Source organism: Lipophrys pholis (genome assembly GCF_963383615.2).
Source record: "Lipophrys pholis genome assembly, chromosome: 6".
In the NCBI taxonomy this organism is placed as follows: Eukaryota; Metazoa; Chordata; class Actinopteri; order Blenniiformes; family Blenniidae; genus Lipophrys; species Lipophrys pholis.
Window position 1 is genome coordinate 5,476,923 of NC_137629.1, and position 14,347 is coordinate 5,491,269.

A 14,347-nucleotide genomic window follows, 5' to 3' on the forward strand; every position below is an offset into this window, starting at 1 on the left:
ATATTATTTTCAAACAAACATGTTTGAAAATAATATGTTGGAAAGTAAATGTAATAAAGAAAAATTAACAAATCAGATTTAGGAAAAAATTGTCTAATCGGTTCAACAGTCACAGGGCGAGAAAGATCTCAAGCAGATTTAGTACTTAAAGGGTCATATTATTCAGCTTTTCAACACTTTCACATGGTCTCGTTGGTCCAAAAACCTTGTATACAAAATTTATTGCTCCAAATCCAGCTTTTCCTTGATTTTCCTCCATTAGAACATTGGATCATAGGAGCTGCATTCAGAATCTGCTGTGTCTCTGTGAGCTGCACTGGCTCCGCCCACACATGCCCATGTTGGGAAGAGGAGGAAGTACTTCCTCTTTCGGTGCCATGCGCCAGAGCAGAGCTGCCTAATGTGGAAGGGTCAAAGGGAGGGACTACCTTGATTGGGATTGGCTGAACCCCCGAGAGGACAGACTTTCTTCACGAGAAGCAGACGCATCTTGAAGCAGATGTTGTGACTCTGCTTCCTTCAACAAAGGAAACGTTAAATGGGAGAGTGATGCCGAAGAGTACTTTACTGAGTTCACGCCACAAACACAAGGTGTTTCAGGCATATTTGGACTGGCCAGCTTTGTTTTGGAATATGATGCTCTGGACTGCTGACACAGATTGAGTTATTTGAACATAGCCAGCAGTGTTGTGGATGACAGCGAATGAGCACAGCATTCCAAGAAAAAACACTTTCTACCCACAGTAAAGTTTGGTGGAGCCTCCTGCTGCGAGGCTGGATATTTAAACAAGGCAATGACTGGAAACACAGCTCAAACTCCACTCAGACATTCAGGAACAGGCAGAATGTTCTGGAGTGGCTGTTCCAGGCCCCAGACTGGAACATCACTGATAATCTGTGGGATGATTTGTAGCCGGTGTCTATGCTGGAAAACTGTCAAAACTGACTGAACTGGAGATGTTTCGGAAGGAGGAATGGTCCAAAAAAAACATCATCCAGAATTCAGACACTCATTAGAGGTTATAAGAAAGGAGTCTCCACTATTTTTATGTGATTTTATTCTTTTGGCGGCATGCCAAAATTCATGCATTTGTGTAATTTTGTTGTGATGCATAATACACATTTTCTGTGAATCTAATAAACTATATTTCACTGCTGACATACTATCACCAATTACTTGATAGATCAGAACGAAGTTGCCATTGGTGCCCAATTTCAATTAGGTTTTATTTTCTATAGTGACAAATAAAACACAGTCTTCTCAAGGCACTTAATGCAGAGAAAAACCAAACAATTCCACATGAGCAAGCATGGGTGGAAAGGAAACTGGAAAAAAACCTGCAGAACCAGGCGCAGAGGTGTGGAAACTTGCTGCAACACTGGTTTGCAGCATCATGGCATCAAGAGCTCGGACAATCCACCCCTCACAGATCTGCAACAAGCACCAAGGAAAACAAAGAAGTGCTGACTGCCAGTGTCGCTCCTCCACCATCGCTTGACCTCATTCACACTCGACGTTTATGGAAACACTTGGAGAGCGAGAGGGACAAACACTCTAGACATCAACTTCTTTTGGAACATTTTCACATAAAATTGGGATCCTGGGAGGTCTGCTGCCTCCGGTTGTAAGTCTCGTCTTGTTTATAGTTGCAGATCAAAATCCTTGCTTACTCTTTAAGCATACACATGTTTTGCGTTTTATTGGGGTGTTAAGGGTAAACTGAGGCGGTGAACTGTCATGTTCTGCCCAGTACAAACTCATATTAAAGTTCAAGTGAAAAACCTTGGCGAACGTTGCTGGAAAGAAAATGACTCCTCTTATCTTGCTGTCTCTTCAGCAAGCTGGTTAATCAGAGAGACTTTCAGCAGTAATGTAGGCTGTGTCACACATCGATGCTGCTTCTGCATATGAGTTAATTTATCTGGCACTGACGTTAAATGAATTACAGATAGCTTCCTTATTTCGGCGGTAAATGGACACCGTGCGACAGGATCAAATTAGTCCCGGACATTTTCATTTGTGAAATTTACAGAGAACATCTTTTACATGCAGAGAGAGTGATGGGTTTTGCAGTTGTTGTGCCTCTTTACTCTTTCGTAGAAACTTAAAGTGGCAGAGCGAAATTGTTTATTGTTTTTGTTTTTTTTATAAACTTTACGGAGGCAACACAGTTGGGCTCGGCAGACTGCGTCAGCAAATCCCCCCTGTGATGTTTGTTTCTGACAGTCTTATTTTAGCACCTCATGACTCCTCATGTCCCGATATTGAGGGGAGTCAAAAACAAGTGAGGCAGTATTTGTGAGCTGGCTCGGCCTCAGATTACCACAATAATCCTCAACACCCTCCACCGGCTGTATGTTTAAAGAAAAAAACAACAAAAAAACAAAGGGCTCATTAATGAACACAAAATATGACCTTTCAGTGAAATGTGACATGGGCCCATTTCAACCCTAAACATGATCAGAGGCTTCACCCAGGGGCCGGCCTGACACAAACAATTTGTCACATGCTATAGTTCATATCAGAGCCAGTGAGCAAAGGCGTTGAGGCTCTAAATGTCAGATTTCAATTTGACTCACCTCCCCTGCTGATGGATGGGCCAATCCAGCTCATCTGAATACACAGTTTTCTCGCTGTGAAAATAAGCCGAGGCTGGTGGTTGTGACAGAGACGCTTGTTGTTTTTGTAAGAGCGGCGTGCGTCGAGCTTTACAGTGGCTAATTGAGACTGTTGAGAGATGGACAGCCCGTGCTTTGCTGTCTACTGTATACGATTCCTCGGAGCTTTGACATGATCTATCATGCTGTACTTTCTTCCCCACTGTCACATAATTGAAGAGGCCACCGTCTCTGACTTATGTTGGCAACTGTGGTATGAAGTGCATGGGAATAAAATGAAAGGGGAAAAGCAGTGTCGTGGTGCCAAGGAGTTTCATTATGCCATTGATCTATCGGGACAGGTGGCTGTGTGAATGCACGTCATCAGGAAGTTGAGCCTCCATAAATAAAACGGCTAAGACTGTATGGCTCACATACCCTCAGTGGGAAATCGTTTACTGTCGTGTAATTAGCTGCTTAACTTGTTTATTGTGGGTGTCTCGGGGGGGAGGAGCCCACATGTGCTGATGTTGCTACTTTAATTAGGTCCTTGTTGGACTGAGTGGGTCTGAAATGTTATTTGATAATTACCTTTAGAGGCGAGCTCGTGACTTGCAAATCACTGCTTTTGTTGACAATATTTGTCAGTGTTGTTATGGTTTTAAAATGCTAATAACTTGTGGAAATGTCCTGCTAACACAGGAGAGATCTACAGGCAGCTGTGGCTCGGTCGGTAGAGCGGACAATCTTTTACTCCCAAAGGTATCCGTTCAATCCCCGATCTCACCTGCTCCATATTTCCAAGTGTCTTTGGTTGTTGCAGTGGAGGTCGAGCACGTTGCATTGCACATTGCATTGTTCAAGGACTTTCTTGAAAGAGAAGAAATGTGGTTGGAATATTCCATCCATCCATCCATTTTCTCCCTCTTATCCGTTTACGGGTCACGGGGGTGGCAGTCTGAGCACTGTCACCCAGATCACATTGCACCAATTAAGAACCTTTCCTGCAGGTGGTGAGTCCACGGGAAGCGGTTGGAATATTGACTTGATAAAAATGTTTTAAAAAGTCTACATACTTTTAAACATTATAGTGTCTTGTCAGGTTTTCCTGAACACTTGACCAGGGAAGACGCTGCTTAATTTTCTGTTCATATATGATTTCATTTGTGCACAAAACTGGTTCAAGTTGACTTTTGGTTTGAACTGTGTTCACAGGCAGTTGTTTCCTCTACAGAATCAAGTTTCTTTGTGCAGAGCAGACTGAAGGCTTGAACGTCACCAGGATCCAACACTGACCCTTCTCTCCAAATGTGTTAAACTGTTTAAAAACATATGCACTCTAAATGGAAAAATCTTTCTATATTACACTGAGAAACACTTTTTAAGATGTAGATTCTCGAAGATTGTGAACCTCTGCTCATCTTTACATCTAGTTGTTCTGAAACGTTCTTATCCTGTCATGTTACTGGCCTGTTGCCACCAAGAATAACTGCTTACAGAGGGACATTGTGCATTTTTCTGTTCTTTTTCAGGCTTTTCTTATCACTTTCACGACTTTTCTTTTGACATGTTTTGCTGTTATATTACTCTATTTCAAATGAGCCATTTAAAATATATTCTTGGGTTGCAAAGTATTATCTCTGGTTTGAGTCCTTCCTGTGTTTTTTATGTTCTCCCAGTGGATGTCAATAGTTTTTTTCCCCCTCAGTCTGAAAACATGCCTTTATAGTTAACTGGGGCCTTTACAGTGTGATTATCTGTTTCTGTGTGTTTGCTCTGTTTCAGACTGGCGTTACGACTGGTAATATGTCCAGAAGGTACCCTGCCTTCACTCAGTCAGCTTTAATCGGCTCCAGAGAGCCAGACAGCTACTGCAGAAATGTTCTCTTATAAACTTTAAATTGAGTTCATCCTGATTTTATTTATGTCTATCTACAGTATATATATTATATATCTATATTACATTATCCCTAACCTTTTGCAGTATTACAAGGGTCTAGACGCTGTACATGTTAGAGTATATAATGAAACTTGGCCAATTTCTTCCTCATTTGACACAGAACAGTTGCGAGGTGACGGTATGTCACAGGGGCATGAAATATTAGCCCCACTGCCGACAGACGCTGCCATATAGTAGAGCATTTCTATTTAATATTTCGTCAGTTTTTTAATTTACAATATCTCTAATTACATTGCGATTAGAAGAAATTAACCATTAAGTTTTACGGTTATTCAAAGCGAATTGTAGATATCTTTAATTAGATTCTTCATCCAACTCAGTGCTTCAGTCTTACAAGTCGAAATGTAATTAGAAAGTCATAAATGTGTGCAAATCTTGAATGTGTCGGTGTAATACACTGTAAAATCTGGAGCATGTTTTATATTCCACGGTTGTCACTGATTGAAGCATGACTCGTGTGGAGATCATTTCTGATTAACATTTGAAGATGACGTTTGACACAATACAGGCAGTAAATGAGTTGTTATTTTTAAAGTCATTTTTCTTCCCCGTTTCTCTGCAGCTTCCCTGCAGATGTTTAGGCCCTGCTCTGGGAACAAGTCGTTTTTATCAATAAACCCTCACAATGAATAATTTACCAAATATATTATTCACTGCCTCTTAGCTAAAGGGTTTAATCGAAAGGAGTGCCTCTTTCCTCTTGTTTGTTTCTTTCAAATATATTTGTTTTCCCCGTCGTCGTGATTTTTCTGAGAGGAAAAATGACCTCGAATGTTTTGTGTTCCTCTTCTTTCAGTGCAATAAACCTCCCACAGATTTCTTTCCTGGAAATGATGTTCCTAATTATGATTTTACTTGCTCGTCAATGAGAAAATGGTGTTCAATGATAGTCTCATAGCCATTATATCTGAGATGTGATGACTAATAATCTTAGGAGAGGCTACATCAGTAGAGGGTACTTAAATAAAATTTAAGACAATAAATTTTTATAGTATAATCATTAGATATTTTACTTAAAAAAAACAAAAAAACAAGTCAGAGTTTATAAAGATTGAGCATTGCTCTTGGAGCTTTTAGGCGCTGCCAGGACTCATTTTGTCTTTAAAGTGTCCCGATGATACTTGTTTTGCTCATGAATCACATTGCGATGCTTAATGTGGATATGCTGGTAAACAAAGTGCAATGCAAAATCAATAAGAAGCAAGGAGTGGCAATATATATTAGTATCAATGATCTGTTCAGCACAGTACCCAGACTGGAGATATTTTGAGACTCTGCCTGCTGTCTTGTCATGTCCGTGTCCAGGGGCAGCGCTTTAGGGGGGATTGGGGAGGCGAACAAGGCTCCAAACCTTAAGCGGAGGAGGCCATGCTCATGGTTTGCTGTTGTACATCTGTGAATTTAAAACACACATAGGAGCTGGAGCTGAGTAGATTTATTCGAATCCCCACAATCATCCCAAATGTATTCTTTGCTGAATTTATTCTGTTCGGTCCAGAAATAGGAGTTTCATTCTTATATACACTTACTGGAGGGGTAAAGCTCACCCAACTGAGTGAAGTGCTATTCTATATTTATTTGTATATTTAGGAAGCAAGACACAAATATACAAACAAAATCAACTTGTATTTTACTGTAAATTCACACATGCATCATTTATTATAGATTTTTCCAGTTCAGGGTCACCAGGGAAGTGGAGCTGAGCCCAGCTCATTATTGGTAAAAATAACGTTCAAGTGAAAAGGCATTGCTGCTGTTTTTGTAGTGAAACCAAACTGTAACCATTAACAATGGCGAGTGCACGGACATTCATATGGACATAAGTTGGATTGCTATTACAGGTGACTCTAAAACTACAAAGTCGGAGGAAACAGGGGCGACTGGTCATTAGGGGCAGGTGGGGCTGCACCTCACCTGGTGTCATCAGAAAGGACTGCATGCAGAGTATCTTGCTGCTTCAGGTTGTTTTCTCCTGATCCACACCGATGGTTGAATTAGTGGTTCTCGCCCCTCTCTCACCATGCAGTGTGTATTGCATGCAGTAAAGCGTAAGCGCTTATGCTCAGGCTGTGGCTCCATTCATTCAGTTCAAGTGATTTTGATGCCTTGTGGGGCTTAAAGCCCGAAGCCCCACTAGCAACGTCATTTAGATGCTCAGAGCTGATTGGCTGGCGCTGATTGATGATCTGCTTCACAGAACCGGAGCGAGTGTGTTTGAACGGACACTCAAAAATGCAAGAAAAGTTCTTTTGTTTTTACTTGAAAACATTTTGTAGACGTGGCTTTACAATCTGGACAGTTTATCACAAGACAAACACAACGAGACCGACAAAAACATTCACAACTATGTGCAATCTAAAACGACCAATTACCGTATTTTGTAGACTATAAGTTGCACTTTTTTTCAGAGTTGGGCTGGTCCTGCTCGTCATGAGTGACTTATAAATCAAAATGTATAACACAGCTGGTATTATGGTGAGCACCTGTCTTGTTCTGTCCAGGACACACAGCGCTTAATGTCTTTTCCACCGAGAGGATCGAGAATGAAACCAACTTCATAAGTCAGCCGCTAGCATAGCATCGGCACCAATCAGCTGTTAGCTTAGCCGTCAATCAGCTGTTACTCGGCGCAGTGAGCCGAGATGCTCACTGCGCTCCTCACAGACCTTGCAGACCACAGACCCCTACTGTCCGGCCCCTACTGTCCGGCTCACGCGGGCCAGAACTGGGCCCTCCGGTTGGCTCGGCCGGCGGGTCGAGACCAAGATATGGATCAGCTGGTTAGCTTAGCATCCTTATGTTTGGCATCCCCACGGGCCGAAATGTTGCAGAGAAAATGTAGGAAGGTGTGAATAAGTGTGAATATAGTGACAACTGGCCAGGAGAAATTACACTTCACATTGGTGCTGGAATGTTGTGGAGATGAACCAACTTGCCACCGATGGTCATTTCCACATAGAAACCCATGCCAAAAGACTGAATAACTTCCCTTTCAAGATTAAATGTGACTCAAACCTTGGACATCTTGTTCTGAGGCAAGACTGCGAGCCAGTGAACTATTGGTTATGTTAGTGATAATTATGTTTATAATATTAATTGATGAATTGTTTTTGAAGTAGGTGACAGATCTCAGCTATTATGTAAAATGTTTTTTTTTTCTGTAGGTTGTGTTTATTTTTTTTCAGCTTAAAAGAAAAAACTGTGAAGTGGACTTCGTGGATTGAACCAGAATTCGTTAGTAGTCACATGGAAACACATCTATAATTGAAAACACAGCAATCATGTCAAAAGCTGTTGTCCTCCCAGTGATTGTTTCCTCCACTACTGCCTTAAAAGCTGAGAACGGGTTGTTTTTTCAGGCCTCCATCACTGCCACTCATTGTGCTCGCCTTCACCAGATTTGCTGCGTAAGTTCCAGACACGGTGACCTTTGTTTGGGTGTTTCCTCGCTTATAGAGTCAATAACATCTGCAGGTTATTTATGACTGTAATGGAACTGTTTTTTTTGTGGGTTTTTTATACCTTTTATTTTGCAGTGTACAACAGTTGAAACTGAACTGTAAACAGAAAAAGGGACCTGTCACCCCCAAGCTTTTTCATCACTTATAGCAATATCATGAATCTGGTGTTGCATGGATGCAGATTTGACCTTTTCAAATTGTGATGAAGTGATCTCAGCCCACCACCCCCCTTGCTTTGAGACGTAAAACTAATGCCACTCATGCTCCTTTGTTAACACACAAAGTGAATTGTTTTATTGCTATGTTACAGAAGTGATCACCTCAAAGACAGAGGTGACAAAGTCGTGGGGTTAGGAGTGGTCGTGTGTTGTGCCACAGAGCAACTTTTACCTTCACGGATGAAAACAGCGTAAAGCAGTGTGTATTTGTGTATGTTCAGAGGGTTTGCACTGAAAGAACAGCGTCAGGAATTAGGTTCTTTTTAAACCAGCATCGCCATGGCAACTATCACTATCAATGAGCATTCAGGAGATCCCATGATTGCAATTTCTTGTCCATGTTCTCAAGCTGGAAGACCCCCACTCCCCATTGTTTACAGGCCTATGAAGATGGAGGCTCCGGCTCATTACCTCTGTTACACGTGGCTGCTGAGCTTTGTAACACTTCAATTGAATGGCAAGGGCATAATTGGATTCAAATGAGATTTTAACCTATTAGTATGAATTTCTCTCTGCAGGAAGATGCTAAAATGTTAATACCTCTTTTCTTTTTGTTTCGATTTCTAATGAAGAATTGTCAGGTTGAAGCAAAGCCTATTCTCTCTTTAATCATCTGACGCGAGGATTCAGGGTTGGGGCAGCTATTACTTTACATTTTTGAGTTTTAATAGGTTGTTTGAAGTTGGTCCATTCCCTCATGGTTTTTAAGACTAGAAGGCCGTCTTAGTGCTGGTCATCAAAATTCATGAAAAGAAAAGATAAAACTAAACATATTCATGATTGTCTTTACTTTGGGAAAGAAAGAAACTTGGTTTAGCTCAACACTTTTTAAAATAATTTCAAAACTAAAAATTGTTTGTTCTTTCATGCAACTCATCATAGCTTCTCTACTATGTTTGTGCAGTCAGAACACATGCATATATTGTATTTTTTAAGTTGGCTTAAAAGTAAATTTTATCGACGTATAAAAAGCGGGCAGCACCAACAGCACAGAAGAGCACATGACAAATAGCCACAGGTGAAGATATTTTATGACATTCAGCTATACATTTAATATCTATATATCATGAAATGTGGCACAGGATGGGAAAAAAAGCAGCATTTTTAAAGCCCATGCTGTGACATATTAGATGAAGTGTTGGTGGTGGGGGGTAACTGGATTCGACAGGCCATTACTCAACAGGAAGTGGACAGTAAATAAAAGGGTGTGGCAGCACCTGCTGGATATTCCCTCCTGTGTCTTGTTTTTCACATTTCAGTGTGTTGGCTTTTGCACAGAAACAATGCTATGATGCAAACTGCACCAGTGGTGAGAGAGAGAGAGAGAGAGAGAGAGAGAGAGAGAGAGAGAGAGAGAGAGAGAGAGAGAGAGAGAGAGAGAGAGAGAGAGAGAGAGAGAGAGAGAGAGAGAGAGAGAGAGAGAGAGAGAGAGAAGTGATGTTTATTTTTGAAGCTCCTGCAGAGTCTGCTCACAGCCATGATGTTTGCGGGGTGGGTGGTGGGGCGTGGGGGGTGGGGGGCACACAGACTGGTATCGCTGGTGTTGATCCGGGTGCATCTCCTGTAAACACCAAAGTGCCTCCCCTCCAGCAGTAACGCATGTCTGGTGCATCATGTATACTCACACAAACGTATTCATATATGCACACCTTCATACTTCAACCCCTGTAGACTGGTTGTATCGGATTCAATTACATCCCCATGTCTCGCAGAATTATTCACTCATGACTCCTCAGTGGGCTTTTTGTTTCCAAGGCAACAAGATGTGGAGGTAGAGTTGGGTTTGCTGTATGCAACACAAGCAGCATTTTTGAGGTTCACTAGTTTGCTGGAAAAATTTGACCAGTGTTAGAATTTTTATTTTTATTTTCCCTGGTGCTGGGCAAAGTAGCAGGCAATATTCCCACCTTCATCCAGTATCCCAACACTCCTTTCATTCCTTTGAAAAATGTTTCCCCTATATCCTGGTGAGATCACCTTAATTTTACAGATAAATTAAAAATTACAGTGTAATTTTATGTAATTTTTTTTTAATGAAGTTGTGTGCATTGACAAAAATTACAAGTAGTAAAATGCATTATTTTAAACTGCTGCCCTTCATAAATCAATCATTTAATGCCTTGTTATTTTAGCCATGCTGAATATTTCATTATAAGATGATTGTAGTGCCCAATGCGAGTACAATAGAACATGTCAGCTACCTCTTCTGGGAAACATAACACAACACAGGCTTTGCAATACGGTAGTTATTTGCTGCTGTCCAAAATCAAGAGGTTAAATTGTTTGCTGGTGCCTTGCATTGAAAAGTGAATTGAACACAAGTGAATTGTTTTGTATGTGTATTTAGTGGGCCAGACTAGTAAAATAGTGCCATAGTAACCTTTCAATTTACATTTTAAAGTTTTTATTTGTTGTGGTGCAGAATATACATTTTGGAAATGTCGATATTTTTGCAAAACCCCCAAAATACAGCAATCTCAACATAAAGCAGATTTTAATGAAACTTTCTGTGCGTTCGTCAACGCATACAAATATATGTCTGCATACTTACAAACACCGATGTATGTGTCCATGTATCAATTTTTACATCTAATTTTCCTTCTTGGGTCTTTGCAAATTTCTTCTGGCACATTTCCACTTCACTCCCCTCAGGTTGATATGCAAATAAAGCTTGATTGATGTGTTGGCTGATTAACAACAGTTCTGACAGCCCACAAACATTAATACTGAACACATAGTTTGCAGAAATGTAGAATGGGAATATTTTCTCGATGAAAGTTGTAGGAATGGCCGTTTTAATCCTCGTAAGCTTATTTTGACGCCTCCTCATATACACTGAATTCCCGAGATGTAGCTTAATTCCCTGAAGTGTAGAATATGATTGAGGTTTTGGGGAAGCAGAGCAGCTTTACATTATCTGTGATGTTGGACCTTGTCGTCTTCATGAGCATTCAGGCCACCCAGCTGTGACCTTGTTACTCGACTCTGCAAGGTGTTTCACTGAAACATAGGCAACAGTTCCTCTCAGTACAGTTAAGTGTACATACTGACTGGATGCTTGAAACAACCCAGTAACCCATCAGTTCTGGACATTAATTACCATTGTAGGACATTGATCTGAAGCATTTGCAGCTTTCAGGCTGGAGGCCTGGATTGCCATCCTGTCAAGAGCCTGCAAATAATCTCTAATGAGATTAGGTCAAACACACCTTTGAATCTCAAGTCTAGCTCCGCTTCTGTAGCTGGCCTGCTCTCTAAAGTCCCTCTGATATCTGATTAATTAGACTAAACTATAGTGGAATGCAGCTACAGTGTGAGCTCTCCTGGTTGTGCTTGCTCTTTCCAACTGATCCTGCAGGAACGCGTCTATTGAGAAACATGAAAACTTCTATTGTATCGAGATTTCTGTATTTGAGACTGAGAAAAATGAGCTTGTCAACAAATGTTTGCCGATTTGAATCCCCACTGCAAGCGAGTCGTCACTGTGGGTCTGTGAGCAAGGTCCTTCACCCTCAACTGCTCAGGTTGATGCCACGTTTTCACGACGTCTCACGTGAAAAGACATCAAGTGAAAATGTTTTGCATTTACACAGAAAGGGCAGAAATGCTGAAAATGGTGGTTTTCATGTTGGGCCATGTTGCTCTTGGTTGTTTTTGTAATGAAATCTCACACACATACAGCAGAGAGAAATACACTATAAACATTAACAATGGGAGAACACAGACATTTGTATGGACAGACAACTAAGTTTGATTGTAACCCACACAGTAGGCGAGTCTGTCCCAGATCCGGTATCAATCCGGCACTGCTGGCTGACTTAAGGAATGGCAAGTTGTATGTCAACCGGATGTGGGCCAGGTCCGGCAATGATGGCACCGTTTATATTATGGCATGCCGCATGTGGCCCGATAGCATGTGAGCTAATCAAAAAACAATACAGTAGCATGTTTGCTTGTTTATGTCGCAGATATAAGCATGTCAGCTCAAAAACAAGGACTTTATTTTGAAGGAGTTTGACACTTTTATTTGGAAAGTCAGGACATGCAATTTAAGTGATCAGTTTGATTGAGGTGGTGTGTAATTCTTGGTGTGAATGACGCAACACTGATGAACGCAGCTGCAGTTAGTGATGTCATCAGAGTGGGAGAGAGGATGGACTTTATCTACATATTTTGGAAACAACTCCTCCAAATCCAGTTATTGGGGAAATATTTTGATAAAATCATCATTTGTTGACATTAAATTATCCCTCAGTGGATGCGATCACCGGGGACGCTGCAGCAAACAGGTCTGCTGGCGCACATGCGCCTCCAGCGGCCGGCGGTGCCTCCCTGGCTACCCGCTCAGTCATCCCGGCGTCATCCTCATCGGTACCAGGTGGAGTTGCCCAGGGTCTGGTTGAGACGTCGGACCTACAAATTCCATCCCGGACATCAACATCCCGGCGGCGACTCCGGAAGGAAGTAGTGCTTGGTCTCTCTGTGAACCCCCGCAGCCCTGATGGCAAATCTTATGCAAATGTTACAGTGCTCTCCTGATGACATTTTACCTGCGTCCTGTGATTTTATTGTGAATCATTTTAACAGTAAACTGACGACAAGTCTAAACTCAGTGGCACCACTAAAAACAAAAACCATTAAAAACAAACCTCTGCCTCAGTAGAGAAACAAGGAAACTAAAAAGCTGAAGAGGCAATGTGGGAGTGCAGAAAGGAAATGGAGGAAATGGAGGAAATCTAAATTAACTATTCACCATAAAAACTTCTGTCAACAACTCAGAAGTCAAACAATCAAGAACATCTCATTTTTCAAAACTTATTTCAGATAATAGAAACAATCCCAGATTTCTCTTTTCCACAATTGACCTTTTAAGTGTTGTCTCTACCAGAGGAGACACTGGAGAGTTTTGTCCCTGTTGATGCCAAGACGCTTGGTGGAGGTTTCTCCCAAGTTAACCCCACAACCTGCCTTTTAGACCAGATTCCCACACTGTTTTTTAAAACATTCTATGGGTTCTTTGAGTTTGAGATTCTTAACATCAGGAATTACTTTCTACAGACGGTGTTTTCCCTGCTGCCTTTAAAATGACGGTGAAGCCCCTTCTGAAAAGGAGTCATTTAAACCCCAACACTCTTGAGAACTACCCACCAGTATCCAACTTACGTTTCTTAATAAAGTTTTTAGAGAAACTGGTTTTAATCCAATGAAATTACTTTTTAAATATAATGGATATCTTAGAGAGAAATCAGTCTGGTTTTAGGATGAACCACAGTACCGAGACAGCCCTTGTAAAGATTGTTAATGACATCAGGTGTAATATGGACGCTCAGAAGCTTTCCATCCTGGATGATACAGTAGATCACCACATTTTGTTAAATAGACTTCCAACCCTGGTGGACACCAGTGGTCCGGGAATCTGTTAAGCTGAAGAAGGAGGCCTTTAGAGCCTGGTTGGCTCAGGGGACTCTGGACTCAGCAGACAGGTATTGGCGGGTCAAAGGGCTGCAGCTGTAGCGGTTGACAAAGCAAAGTGCGCATAATGGGAGGAATTTGGTGAGGCCATGGAGAGGGACCTTCAGTTGGCCTAAAAGAGGTTCTGTGGCACCATTCAGAGGCTCAGGAGGGGTTGGAGGGGTCTATCTCAAGCTGATCTGGGGTTGCTGCAGTTGGTCAAGTCTTAGTTCAGCAACTTTATGTGAGTGGGTTTCCTCCAGGTGCTCCGGTTTCATCCCGCAGTCACAATATCCACCATGGGACCTTGAGTCAGGAAACACTCCATTAACTGCCATTGCTATGTAGATGATAGACAAATTATCTATGAAACCAGATGATAGTCCAGTCAAGTTAGCTAATGACCTCAATGAAATTGGAACAAAAACCAAACAGGTCTCATTTTCCTCAAAATAAGATTAGAAACAACATAAGTCACTGGAAATCGAAACATTGCAACAATGTTAATTTGCTCAATTATTGATTGATATTCATGACTGCGAACATTATCAACGAAAAAGTAGCATAGCTAATTCCAAAATAATGGCAATATCCCATCAAAAAGAAATATGGCAACTAACAAATTAATTTTAAGTGTAATGGTAGTGCTTGAGATGAAG